We start from the raw sequence: 13,952 nt of genomic DNA, 5'->3' as shown, positions 1-13,952 counted from the left end.
TAATTGTTGGTAGCCGAGGAGGCAGACTCACCATTTTCAGGCAGAGGAGAGCGAATCCCATCAAAGCAGAATGCTTCTCAGGTCTCCCAGCCATCCTGTTAGATGCAACACTCACATAGCATAAACTGTGATCTGGCTCTTCTTTGGCTCCCAGAAGCACAGCACTGAAGGTCGCAGGGCTGTGGGGCGGGCAACACTGGGAACAGACTCGGGAAGTCTCTCTGTGTGTAGGGCTCACCTGTAATGAGAGACACTGGGGCCTGGCAGGAACAGGTACTGACTGCAGAGACCAAAAAAAAAAAAGAGTCTGAGGAAGCAATGCCAGGAGATCCAAAGAAGCTCCTGTAACCTTGGTTTCAAGGAACTATGTACAATGCTCTCCCTTTTAATAAATTTTACTCTGGTCATAGTGGTGAAAACCTTTACTCCCAGCACTCGGGAAGCAGAGGCATTTGGATCTCTGTGAGTTCAAGGCCAGCCTTGTCTACTTTGTGAGTTCTAGGACAGCCAGAGCCCTGTCTCCAAAAAACAGAAACAAATTCACAGAGCTGTAGAGAAACTTCTGATACGGTAGGCTGATTTTAAGACAGGATTCCTGCCTCATTTTTCTGCTTTAGTTGATGCTAGTGTGTTAGACTGTGGATATTTTAGTTATCTTTTTGACATTATAGCCAAAAGACCTGACATAACAATGTGAGAGAGAGAAGGATGGTTCTGGCTCACAGTCTCAGAGAGATCAGTTTAGCTCCACCTGCTAGGGAAGGACATTCTGAAGTCTTCAAGGACATAGTTTGAGGCCAGCCTGAGCTACGTGAGACACTGTCTGAAAACAAACACACAAACAAACAAGACTTTGGTCTGCAGAGATGCGTTAGCAGTTGTTAGGGACCGCGGACCACCAGACCCTAAATTTCTTGTAAACAACCTGTTTTCCTCTGCTCTGAGCAGCCTGCAGCTGCTCTGAGCACGAGACCCTGATGGCAGGCTGGTGGGTCTGCAGCTGAAAGATCCCGAGAGCTGGAGCGTGGCCAGAGCCCTCTATAAGTTGCCCCTGAGCACAATAAAGTGGGCATTCTTGGCATTCTTGTCTCAAGGAAAACCCTGTGGTCCAATGTCTGTCTCTGTCTGTGTTTGTGTGTTTTTAAATCTTTTGCCTAGTTCCCGTAGCACAGAGCATGTAGAGCACGGAACGGAACCAGTGTAGTTTTACAAGCAGTTAAGAGCACTGGCTGCTCTTGCAAAGGGCCCAGGTTCAATTCCCAGCACCCACATAGCAACTGACAACACACCCAAGTTTCAGGGCATGTGTGCCTTCTTCTGGCTGTGGGCACCAGGCACACACATGGAACATACATGCAGGCAAAATATCCATGAACATAATTTGAATTAAAAATAAAAATTTTAACTGATGCAAAAATTAATAGTTTTTCAAAGAGTTAAATTTATTTTAAAAATAAAAATTTTAAAGACTAAAAACACATAAATAAATGGACTCAAGCCAGATGTGAGGACATTCATTTTTAGTCTCAGTTACTCAGAGGACAGAAGGATCTATTGAGTCCATGAGTTTGAGACCAGCCTGGGAAACATAGTCAGACTGAGTTCCCCCAAAATTATTAATCTATTAATCAAAGTAGACTCAAAACCTAAAAAATCAGAAACGACAAAATGTGTAGAAGGAAATATTTATGATCTTGAGTTAGACAAAGATTTTCTTTTTTAAAAAATATGTGTTTGTGTGTGTGTGTGTGTGTGTGTGAGCACAGGTGTGTATTACTCTCAACACCTGATAAGAGAACAACTGAGGGCTGGTGAGCTGGCTCAGCAGTTAGAGCCGCTTGCCTGATTGCCAGAGTTGGCTCTCTAGAACCCATGTAAAGGGGAAAGAAGAAAAGCAGCTCCACAAAGCTGTTCTCTGGTTGCCATGCACAGGCCATGGCAAGCATGGGGTCCAGGTGATTTCTATTGCTGTAATAAACATCATGATCAAAGGTAATTTGGGGAGGCGAGAGTTTATTTGGCTTACAGTTCCACGCGACAGTGTCCCATCTAAGGGAGGCAAAGACAGAAACCTGGAGGCAGGAACTGAAGCAAGGACCACAGAGAAGCAATCTTTATTGGCTTGTTCCGCATGGCTTGCTCAATCTGCTTTCGGTTTTTTGGTTTTTTTTTTTTTTTTTTTTTTTTTTTTTTTTTTACTTTTTGGGACAAGGTTTCTCTGTGTAGCCCTGGGTGTCCTGGAACTCACAGAGATCAGCCTGCTTCTGCCTCCTGAGTGATGGGATTAAAGGCATGTGCCACTGCCTGCTCATTCTATTTCTTGTTTCGTTGTTGTTGGTTTTTGTTGTTGTTGTTTTTTCCGAGACAGGGTTTCTCTGTAGCTTTGGAGCCTGTCCTGGAAGCATCCTATTTCTTATACCATCCACGAACACCTGTCCATTGGTGACACTGCTCACAGGGGACTGGGCCCTCCCACATCAATAATTAATCAAGAAAATACCCCATACCTTGGTTCTGACTGCCCCTGGAGAGGTGAGTGTCTGTGTTCCCTGCTGGAGGGCCCTGCTCTCTAGACCCTAGTCCCCAGAGTTTACATTCCATGCCCCACTCCCATCCAGCAAAGGCCCAGAGGAGCAACCCTCCACACTGGCAACCATCCCCAGCTGCATCTCTGACCTCTGGAGCCTTGACCCTGGCTGCCCCTGGAGAGGTGAGTGACTGGATTTACAGTTGGAGGGCCCTGCACTCTAGGCCCTAGTCCATGGAGGAACATTCTGTGTCCTGCCCCCAACCACCAAATCCCAGAGACCCCAGAGCAGCCACCTTACACACTTGCAACTGTCCCCCACTGCACCTACTACCACCTGTACCTTGGCCCTGACTGCACCTGGAGAGGAGCCCCCAGAGCCACACCAGCAACTACCAGAAGCACGGCCTGGCCTGCATGAGGAGGAAGAGTGACCACCTAAGCCACAGGCCCCACCTGTACCAACTGGAGGAAGAGATGGGTAGGTACTGATGCAAGAATACAGTCATCAACCTGAAGAACAATATGGCAACACTTGAACCTAGTGGTCCTACAATAGGAAGATCTGAACATCCTAACCCAGAAGAAGCAGAAGAAAATGACCTTAAATATAACTTCATGAAGATGATAGAGACCCTTAAAGAAATGGAGGAAAAAACAAAAACTTGGAAGAAATCAGTAAATCTCTTAAAGAAAGTCAAGAAAAAGCAGTCAAACAGGTGAAGCAAACAATTCAAACAGTCAAGACTTGAAAACTGAAATAGAGACAATAAAGAAAACATAAACCGAGGGAATTCTGGAAATGGAAAATCTGGGTAAACAAAGAGAAATTGTAGATGAAAGCATAACAACAGATTTCAAGAGATGGAAGAGAGAATCAATCTCAGGAGTTGAAGATACAACAGAGAAAATAGATTCATCTGTCAAAGAAAATGTTAAATCCAACAAATCCTTAACACAAAACATCCAGGAAATCTGGGACACAATGAAAAGACCAAACCTAAGAATAATAGGGATAGAAGAAGGAGAACTTCAAATCAAAGGCACAGAAAATATATTCAACAAAATCATAGAAGAAAACTTTCTCAATCTAAAGAAGGACATCCCTATGAAGATACAAGAAGCTTATAGAAGACCAAAGAGACTGGACCAGAAAAAAAGTCCCTTCACCACATAATAATCAAAATACTAAACATATAGAATAAAGAAAGAATATTAAGAGCTGCAAAGGAAAAAGGTCAAAGAGGACTGTAATTAACAAAGAGCTAAACAATCAACTTTTACCATAATCACTTATTTTTAAAACTTCACACATGAATATATAGAAATATGCTGAAGATCAGCATATAAAGGCAGATCTATCAGAATTACACCTGACTTCTCAATGGAAACTCTGAAAGTCAGAAGGTCCTGGATAGATATGCTGCAGACACTAAGAGACCATAGATGTAGTATATAGCCCAGACTACTATACCCAGCAAAGCTTTTAATTACTCTCATCCAAAGAATGAATAAAGAAGATGTGATATATTTACACAATGGAGTACTACTCAGCATTAAAAAAAAATGACATCTTGAAATTTGCATGCACATGGATGGAACTAGAAAAAACCATCCGGAGTGAGGTAACTCAGACCCAGAAAGGCAAACACAGTAAGTACTCACTCATAAGTGGATATTAGATGTAAAGCAAAGGATTACCACCCTATAGTCCACAACCCCAGAGAATCTAGGTAACAAGGAGAACCCTAAGAGACATGGATCCCTCTGGGAAGGGGAAATAGACAAGATCTCCTGAGAAACTTGTAAGTGGGGGTGGGCTGGAAGGAAAAGGGAAGGGGACAGGGGAAGGGAGGAGGAGAACATGAGGGAATGAGATGGTTGAGATGGGGGAAGGACAGAGAGGGAGAGCAAGGAAAGAGATATCTTGATTGAGGGAGCCATTATGGGGCTATTGAGAAACCTGGTACTAGGGAATTTCCCAGGAATCCACAGGATGACCCCAGCTAAGACCCTAAGCAATTGTGGAGAGGATGTCTGAACTGACCTTCCCCTGTAATCAGGTTGATGACTACCCTAATGTTATAGACCCTTCACCCAGCTACTGATGGAAGCAGATACAGAGATCCACAGCTAAGCACTGGGCCGAGCTTCTGGAGAACAGTTGAAGAGAGGGAAGAGCAATAACATTAGCAAAGCAGTGAAGACCATGGTGGGAAAACCCGCAGAAGCAACTGACCTGAGCTATTGGGAGCTCACTAACTCCGGACTGGATAGCGGGGGAAGCAGTATAGGACCAAACTAGGCCCTCTGAATGTAGGTGACACTTGTATGGCTGGGGTAATCTGTGGAGCCATGGACAACGTGACCAGGATTTATTTCCTAGCTCTTAAACTGGCTTTTGGTATGTCAGACTTTGTTGACTCCCCATGGGAAACCTTACCCTCTCTGAGGAGTGGATTGCGGGGGAGGGTAAGCAGAAAGAGGGGAGGGAGTAGGAACTGGGATAGGTGTGTAAAATGACAAAAGATCATTTTTTAAAAATAAATTAAAATTGAAAGAAAGTAAAAAGGAAGGAAGGAAGGAAAGGAAGAAAAACCCTTAGACTCGCCTTTAGGCCAATCTCGGTTGAGGTTTCCAAGTTGACCAAAAAAAAAAAAAAAAAAACACCCAACCCAACCAGCATACATGCCCACACATTATGTAATATACACATATATTTTAAGTAAATAATTTAAATAAAAAGTAGTGATGTATATGCTGGAATACACCTGTAATTCCAGACAGGAGGATCATGAAATCGAAACCAGCTTGGGCCACACAGCAACACTATGTCTCAAATAAATCAAGAGCTGCACATACCTGCCATGCTAGTATTGAGGAGGGAGAGGCAGGGAGATGCACATTTAAGGCCATGGCAGCTCATCCTGGGCTCTGTAATGAAACCCCGAAAACAGAAACAGGACTGCGTTATAGCTCGGTGTTAGAGCATTTGCCTAGCTTGGTGTGAGCCCCAGGCAACCCAAAAGATTCTGAGCATCATTAATGATCCGGAGAATGCACATCGGGACAATGAAACACCACTACATACTTATTAGATGTCTGCAAGTAGAAAGATTAAGATGCCCAATAAAAGAGCATGTGTCTGGAGGCCCTGGGTTTGATCCCCAGTCTAACATGTACTCGCAAAGCAAAATTGATAACAAGACTACTTCTAGTATTGGTTCAGGTGTAGAGCAACCAGCAATCTCATTGTTTGGAATTCTGTCTTCCAGGCAAGACATGGCTGCCTCCATGTTGACATCGGAGCAGCTGTGAACACTTGCATGGAGACCCTCAGAAGACTGAGCCCACCAATGTTCCCTTGTCGGGGAGGGCAGGGTTCGCAAGGCTCATAAGGTGGTGCATGAGACGCTGCCCCTCTCTGAGGATACATAAGGAGTTCACAACTGCTTGGTGGAGACTCTTTGTTGTGTAGCTGCCATAAATGGCCCATGTTCCTTTAAGTCACCCTTAACCTACACTTTTGTTAAGTTGCCCCAAGTAAAGCTATGGCTTCATCAAGCTGGACCTGGGTGAAATTGTCTACTTACTCCACCCGGGGGGAATTGTGTTCATGGCGTTCGTTCATCTCCCCAGGAGAGGCTATTGCAACACTTGTATCGGTAGGCATGTGAAATGGTTTGGCCACCTTGGAAAACGATTTGGCTGTTTCTTAAAAGTTGAACAATATCAGTTGGATGTGGTGGTTCCTGCCTGAAATCCTAATGCTCAGAAAGCTGAGGCAGGAGGATTATGGACTACCTGTAGCATTTCACGACTAGATGCTTACCCAAGAAAAAGGAAAGCAGATCCTCACACAAAAATACAATCTCAGAATAGTATTGTTTTTACTTATCCTTAAAATGTATGTTTACCTTTATTTTATTTTATGTGTGAGGGTGTTTTGGCTTCATGCATGTTTATATGTGTGTGCAGTGATGGTGGAGACCCAAAGAGGTCTACAGATCCCCCGGGACTGGAGTTACAGACAGTTTTGAGCTGCCATGTTGGGAATCAAACCCAGGTCCTTTTAGGTGAGCAAAATAGTATTGTTTTCCGTAATCCTTAAGCTATAAGCAAATCAAATGTTTACCAACCAAGACGAATTACGAACACGTGCGGTATTTCAGTAAGAGAAGAATGAGGGGCTGGAAAGACGGCCCGTGCTCACGTGGCAGCTCAAAAGCATCTGCAAACTCCAGCTCCAGGGGATCCACTGCTCTCTTCTGGCCTCCAAAGGTGATAGAGGTTCACATGGTACACAGACACACATGCAAGCAAACACTTGTACACATAAAATAAAATACAGTCTGAGACCAAGTGCTGCGGTGCACATCTGGAACCCCAGTACTCAGGTGGTACAGACAGGAGGCAGGCAGGGTTGTTCAGTGGGTAAAGGCTGTGTAAACCTAGGGTCCTGAGATGTCTTCTTACACACACTAATGATGATGATGATGATGATAAAAATAAATATATAAAGTAAAAGAAGTGCAGGCAAGATTATGTATGAGTACAAGGCTACATGGTTAGCTGGAGGCCAGCCTGGGCTACATAAGACTCTGACTTAAGAAAGAAGAAAGTACTATATAAACAACCGAATGAAAGAAGCCAAGGAAAAGGAATGGAGAGAGAGAAAAAGAGGGGGAAGAAGAAAGAAAGGAGAAGAATGTAGCTGGCTGGCTTTACACACTTACATAAATTTCTTTAAAAAATGCAAACTGTTTAAGAGCAGAAAGCAAATTAATGGTCGCCTAGAAACAGGAAGGGTAGGAAGAAGGAAGGATAAACTAGAGGAGGCAACTCGGGGATGAAGGGTTTGCTCCCCATCTGAAAGGTGCTGAGGGTGTGTGGGTTGTGCTTTCATGTCAACCACTGTTTATGTTTCAAGGGTAACTTTCAAACAGAAACTCACTGCACTGCCTCCTTCTCCTGTGACTGTGAGTAAACACACACAACCACCAGACGGACCTAACAACTTGCAGGAGAAAGTGCTCACGTTGGCTCACACTTCAAGGGTACAGTCCATTAGGTGGGGACATTCTGGGAAGCTTTGTCATGTGTCACAGTCAGGAAGCAGAGAGTAAAGACTGATGCTCGGCTCACATTCGCTCTTTTATTCAGTCCAGGACTCCAACCCCTGGAATGATATCATTCCAGTTAGGGTGGGCCTTCCTGTCTCAATGAAGCGAATCTGGAAAACCCCTCAGGTATCAGGAAGTTTGTGTTCCAGGTGATTCCAGATCCGGTCAAGCTGACAATTACTATTAACTAGCACAGTCGGTCACACTAAATAAAATCAGTTTGGGGCTAGCGAGATGCCTCGGCAGGTGAACGCTCTGCCTTCCAGCCCGAGGACCTGAGTTAAGTCTCAGAATCTACACAGTAGATCTGATGCCTCCAAATCGTCCTCTGACCTCCACATGCATACTGTGGCATTTACACACACACTTAAAAAAAAAGTCTAAAAAGATCAGTCTAGGTAGGCATGGTGGTATACCCTATATGCCCAGTACTTGAGAAACGGAGGTAGGAAGATCAACTACTCAAGATGAGCTTTGGAAACACAACATAGTGAATTTAGGTCGACCACATGAGACATGTCTCAAAGCAAAGCCAGTTTAACTGCAGTATCCTAAGCTCCTGCTGCTAACCCTTCTATGACTGCTGCTAACCCTTCCATGACTACAATGAAGCTAGGGAGTTTCGACTGTGTATTCAATAAGAACATGTGGAGGAACTACTTCACACCAGAACTGTTCTGGATATCAGGCTACAGATCTAAGGGAATAGCAGCTCTACTCTCATTGAGCACAGACTTTAGTAGAGGAAGGCCAAAAGAAACAGCGACGGTGATAAAATATGCCCAGCATTGCGAAACACTGAAAGGAAAAATAGATCAGAGTGATGGGGCAGTACTGAAGGATACGGTGCTATTTTATATAAAGTCAGGAAGAACTCTGGGAGGCCAAAAGCTTGGTCAGGACACTGTGGGCACTCACTGCCCAGTGACAGGAAATATCAGCGCCTATGAGCTCCGATAGTCTTTCTCTGAGCTGCTATTGACTGATGAAGATTTCCTTATTCAAAGCCACACCCCCCCAAACTCATCCAGTGACTGATGGATGAAGGATTAGCAGGGCCCCTTTGCTGAATCCAGGACAGTTCTGGTGAGGGGTTCTGAGTAACATACCATGGCATCCACTAGAGATGGGGGTATTGCAAGAGAAGCAACCTAAGTGCATGCATGTCCAGAATTCCAGAAGTGGAAAGCTTACACCCTGGGAGTGATGGTCAAAGGGCCACCCTGCATCCGTCCTTGGTTCAAGGCCCATTTCATTTGCTTTCCCTGTTTGGGATACAGTGTCGAATTGTCCTCATCGGCTTAGGGTATACACTCTATCCTGAAGGATTAAGCCCTATTCTCCTATTGGATTCTCTGCCCAGATGTACTTTTCCTGCCTCACGACTGATTTGATATGTAATGAAATAGATACCAGTCAGTATTATTGTCTTTTCTTCAGTCATTTGTGTACAGGCTCAGAGCAGGCCGAGAACTGCATTTAATTTGCCTCTAGGTATCGCTAAACAACTAGGAAGAGACACGCTAGAAAAGACGTCATGGAGGAGTCAAAGATGTTTTACCAGGAAGTGGTTTATTCTATGGGACGGCTGAGACTGAAGTAGGTAAACAAGGAAGTGAGGCTTGCACTAATTCACTACAGGCTGAGGTGGGGTTACCGTGGTCAGTAAAAAGCTGGCGGGGCAGCAGACTGGAAGATCCAGGGAATCAAAACACTGTTAGATGGGATATTAGAGAAAAGAAGTAGGAAATACAGACATTGGTGGTCTGCCAAAGTCAACACATCAGAAAACCTCACACACCACGGCTTACTACAGCTTGTTGCACAATCGCTAAGTTGTGGATCTAACCTGGGCATCCAAAAACTGAGGCATGGAAGAAGCACAGTCTCTGTAGACAATGGGATGTTTTTCAGCCATAAAAATGAAGTTACGGGTTTTACGAGCTATGAAGTAATTGAGCGTAACCACAATGAGGGAATTAAGCCAATCTCAGAAAGACAGGTAACACATTTTCCTCTCGCGTTGTGTAGAAAATTCAGCCCGTGTGTGCATTTGATGTGGAAGAAGAAGCAAAACTGTCTAGGGGAACAAAGGAGACCCGCAGGAGATGGGAGGGGCGGGAGGGGCAAGAGAAGCAAGGGCACAGGAGTGCGGGAGGAAGAAGACCAACGCGCATTGTGTATTTGTTTGAAACTTCCAAGAAGAAGTTGTGGTTAGGGAAGTGGAGATCCAAATGGGAGTGATGGACAGTTTCAGCTGCTGATAGCAGACATTTCTGCGGTGGTCCTGCATTGCGACTGAGATTAGGTAGAGGGAAGATGGTATTGGAGACTAAGGGTAAAAGAAGTTAAGCAGCCTCAGTATTGGAAAGATTGTTTGATAGATATGGAAATCATTACCAGTTATAGCAGCAGGTTGGGGTATAATTCAGTGGCAGAGTTTTTGCACCCCAAATCTAACAGGAAAATAAATTAACACATGAAAGACTTATGTGGAAGTATGGTAGTGTATGCCTGAAATCCTAACATTTAGAAGGTAGAGAATTACCTCCAAGTTTAGGGGCTAGCCTGGTCTACATATTGAGTTCTAGGACAATTAGGGCTACTCTGCAAGATCCTATAACAAACAAACACATAAAAAGCCAAAGACAGTCAGATGTGGTGGTTCAGACCTCTACCCCAGCATTTAGAAAGCAGACACAAGAAGATCTTGAGATTTGAGTAGCCTGGGCTAGCCACTGTTTATCCCCCCCAAAAAAGACCTATGGAAGGAATAGGGAGGAAGAGGCATGGAGCCACATGCTGGGCAGCTACCTACTAGTGTGATAAAATTTCTGAAAAGATAAACTCTAAAAGTGGAAAGATTTATTTTGACTCGAGCTTTCAGAGGGTTGAGTTCATGGTCTCTTTGTCCCATTGCCTTTGGGTGGGCCTCTAGAGACAGAAAGTTTTGGTAGACAGGGCATGTGGAGTGAGGCCATTCACCTCGGGGCAGACGAGGAGCAAAGAGACAGGCGGGAGAGGTGGAAGTCCTGATGTGTCCTTCATGGGCAGGCACACCCTCGATGACTTAACAGTTTCATCACTTCCCTGTAGACCACAAGTTAGGCACAAAACCCCAGGTTCTGTGGGAGGTTACTCAACATCTAAATAACATGCTGGGTGTGGTGCACTCAACCATAATTCCAGTACTTCAGGAGTGGATGGGGGGGGGGATCAGGAGTTCATAGGCAGCCTCAGGTACACAGCAAATGTTAGGTCAGCCTGGGCTGTATGAGACCCTGTCTCAAAAATCAAAATTTGTCTTCAAAATTTGGGTCTAAGGATATGTTGCTTTGGAAAAGAGGTTCTTCTTTTCCACAGAGGATGAGAACTTGTGGATTGCTTCCAGACTAATATGGTTTGGTGGACCAAGAGCCCCTGAAAGGTTGTTGTGAACACCCCCCAAAAATTACTTCACTCAATAAACAGTGGGAAGCAGTTTGGAGAAAACTATGTCCATATTTCCAAATATTGTTTATAAATGTTTGTTTATATTTAAAGGGGGATATGCTATAGAGATAGATACTTTGCACTGGTATGAATCTTGGTTTACTGATACAAATTTAAGGTCAATTTTGTTATACTGTGTATGTATACTTCTGCTCTTGATTAAGATTTTGTTTGTGCAGCTCATTTTAAAATGTAATGTGCTGGGTGGCGGTGGCACACGTCTTTGATCCCAGCACTCGGGAGGCAGAGGCAGGCGGATCTCTGTGAGTTCGAGACCAGCCTGGTCTACAAGAGTTAGTTCTAGGACAGGCTCCAAAGTTACAGAGAAACCCTGTCTCAAAAAAAAAAAAAAAAAAAACTAAAAAAATGTAATGTATAATTAAGATATATAGGTTAATAGTCATGTTAGTTAGGTTTTCTAGATATATAGAGATATATTTCAGTTAGATAGGTATTTTTCAAATCTTTCAGAGACCTTCAGAATATGGCATTTAGAATGTTTAAGAACTCAGGACTCTTTCATGACAGTGAGACACACCCACTCCTGGCAGCTCCAATCTACTTCAAGAGGAAGATGGGCATCAAAGAGTCTCCTTATGGAGTCTGTTAGCTGTTTGGGCAAGAAACTACTCTTGCCTGGACTGTTTGATAAACTGGACATGCAGGACCTGCAGATAAATGACTGCTGAACTTGCCTAAAGGTGAGATAATTCTTTGGGGGTCCTGCTTCATGGAAGAGTCTGCTAGACGTCCTGCAGGGCACAGAAGAAAGTGACTGACAAACTGCCAATATAGGCAAAACTATCTTTGAAATTTCCTGCTTCATGGAAGTCTGCCAGATACTATGGGCCTGTAGGCTAAAGACTGGATGCCCCAACAATACAGAAGAACTTTGGGTAACTGTCTAGGCAGTGAGATGTCTCTGTCTAGAGTTTTGAAAGTTGCTTACAATGCACTTCCTGTTACCATAGGTAATATTATATCCTTCTGGAGTCTTTGATGGAGTTGAAGAATAGATAGTAATTTTATCATTTTCCTTAGTTATGATAAAAGAAAATAGGTATAACTGTAATTCTTGCTTGATAACTGTTCTATGCAATTTTACTATGTTAAAGTTAAAACCTTTTTTATTTAGACAGAAAAGGGGAGGTGATGTGGGATTCCCCTTTGTGTGCTATAAATATGGTTGGTTAATTAATAAAGAAAACCGGCTTGGCCTCATGGGGCAAAAGAATAGAGGTAGGCAGGGAAAACTAAAATGAATGCTGGGAAAAAGAAGGGTGGAGTCGAGGAGAAACCATGGAGCTGCGGCCAGAGACAGATATGTTGAAACCTTGCCAGTAGGCCACAATCCTCGTAGTAAAATATAAAATAAGGGAGATGGGTTAATTCTAGATTTAAGAGCTAACTAGCAATATGCTTAAGTAATAGGCCAAGCAGTGATTTAAATAACATAGTTTCTGTATGATTATTTTGGGTCTGAACTGCCAGGTGTCCAGGAAACAAACAAGAGCCCTCATACAACACAGAAAACACACAACTTCAGCAGGCAAAGTTTGAGACAAAGAATGATTAACCAACAGAGTATTAGTTACTAAGAATAAAGAGATCTACTAAATAGAGAAGTGGTGTATATAGGGAAATAATGCTACCTTTACAGATGAAGCAAAGAAGCCAAGGAAGGAAAAAAAAAAAAAACTGGTATCCATGCAAGACTGTAAAGTGCCTTTGGAGAGGATATAGCTGTGGCTGTTTGCTGAGATGCTGAAGGCTGGAGAACTGGGGTGTCGAGGTAGTTAGGCCACAGGGTCCTAGTGCTGAGAAGGGAATGTGGACACAAGCTCCTATTCCTAACAAAGAAGCCATCTCCAATCAACAACCGTTTTTTGCCGTGGAGTCTCACTGGGTATATAAACCACACTTAGGATCAGCCCCCATGCCCAGCAGTAGATGATCAACACAAAACAACCTCAGTGGGGTTTTTATTGTCTCACATGGCTTTGTTTGTGCACTGTAAGGGGCCCGCCAGGACATCGCCATGGTGAAATGGTGCCAGCGGTCCTACAGCTTGGAGGTAAACAGATCCTTTTGATGTTGCCGCACGGGAGAGATCGCCCTGGGCCTGTATTTTGCCTAACTGAGCCTTGGTTCCCTAGCCTATCCCGAAACCCCGGGCTTCAGCGGAATGGTATTAACCAATCAGGACAGTATCTGAGCCTCTCCACCCTAGAAAAGCAGCTGCCGCTTGGCTTTTCGCTCTCTCTAGTCCCCATTCCCCCTTCAACTGAGTTGCTCCAATAAAGTTGTGATTTGGGAAGAATTCTCGATTTCGTGGTCGTTCCTGCTTGCTGGTCAAGGGGTGCGTCTCACAGTGCACTTTTTACCTTACTGATCTTTTGCTTATATATTATGCTTCCAATTCTGTATTTTTACATTTTTCCCCCTGTGTGTGTGTGTTTTCTTGTCTGTTTAAGAGAGAAGGCATGGAGTTGGGAGAATTTGGGAGATGAGGGGAAACCATGCTCAGAATATATATTATTTTTCAATTTAAAAACCACGCATATTATAAAACACATGACTTTAGACGATTTAGAAACAAAAAAAATTGAATTATGATGTAGTAAAACATCATATTGGATTGCCTCTTCCCCCCCAGTAAGGCTCCACTGGAGTGCTGCTGATACTCAGAGGGAGGTTGTCTGTTGCAGCAAGGCTTGCTGTAACTCCTGCGGAACTGGAAACTCGGCTCACTTCCTTGAGATGCCACTGCAATTTGATGGCAGAGTGCCACCGGTGTCCTAAAGCTAAGC

Source organism: Myodes glareolus, chromosome 17 (assembly GCF_982192425.1).
Source record: "Myodes glareolus chromosome 17, mMyoGla1.1, whole genome shotgun sequence".
Classification (NCBI taxonomy): Eukaryota; Metazoa; Chordata; class Mammalia; order Rodentia; family Cricetidae; genus Myodes; species Myodes glareolus.
This window is presented reverse-complemented; position numbering follows the sequence as displayed.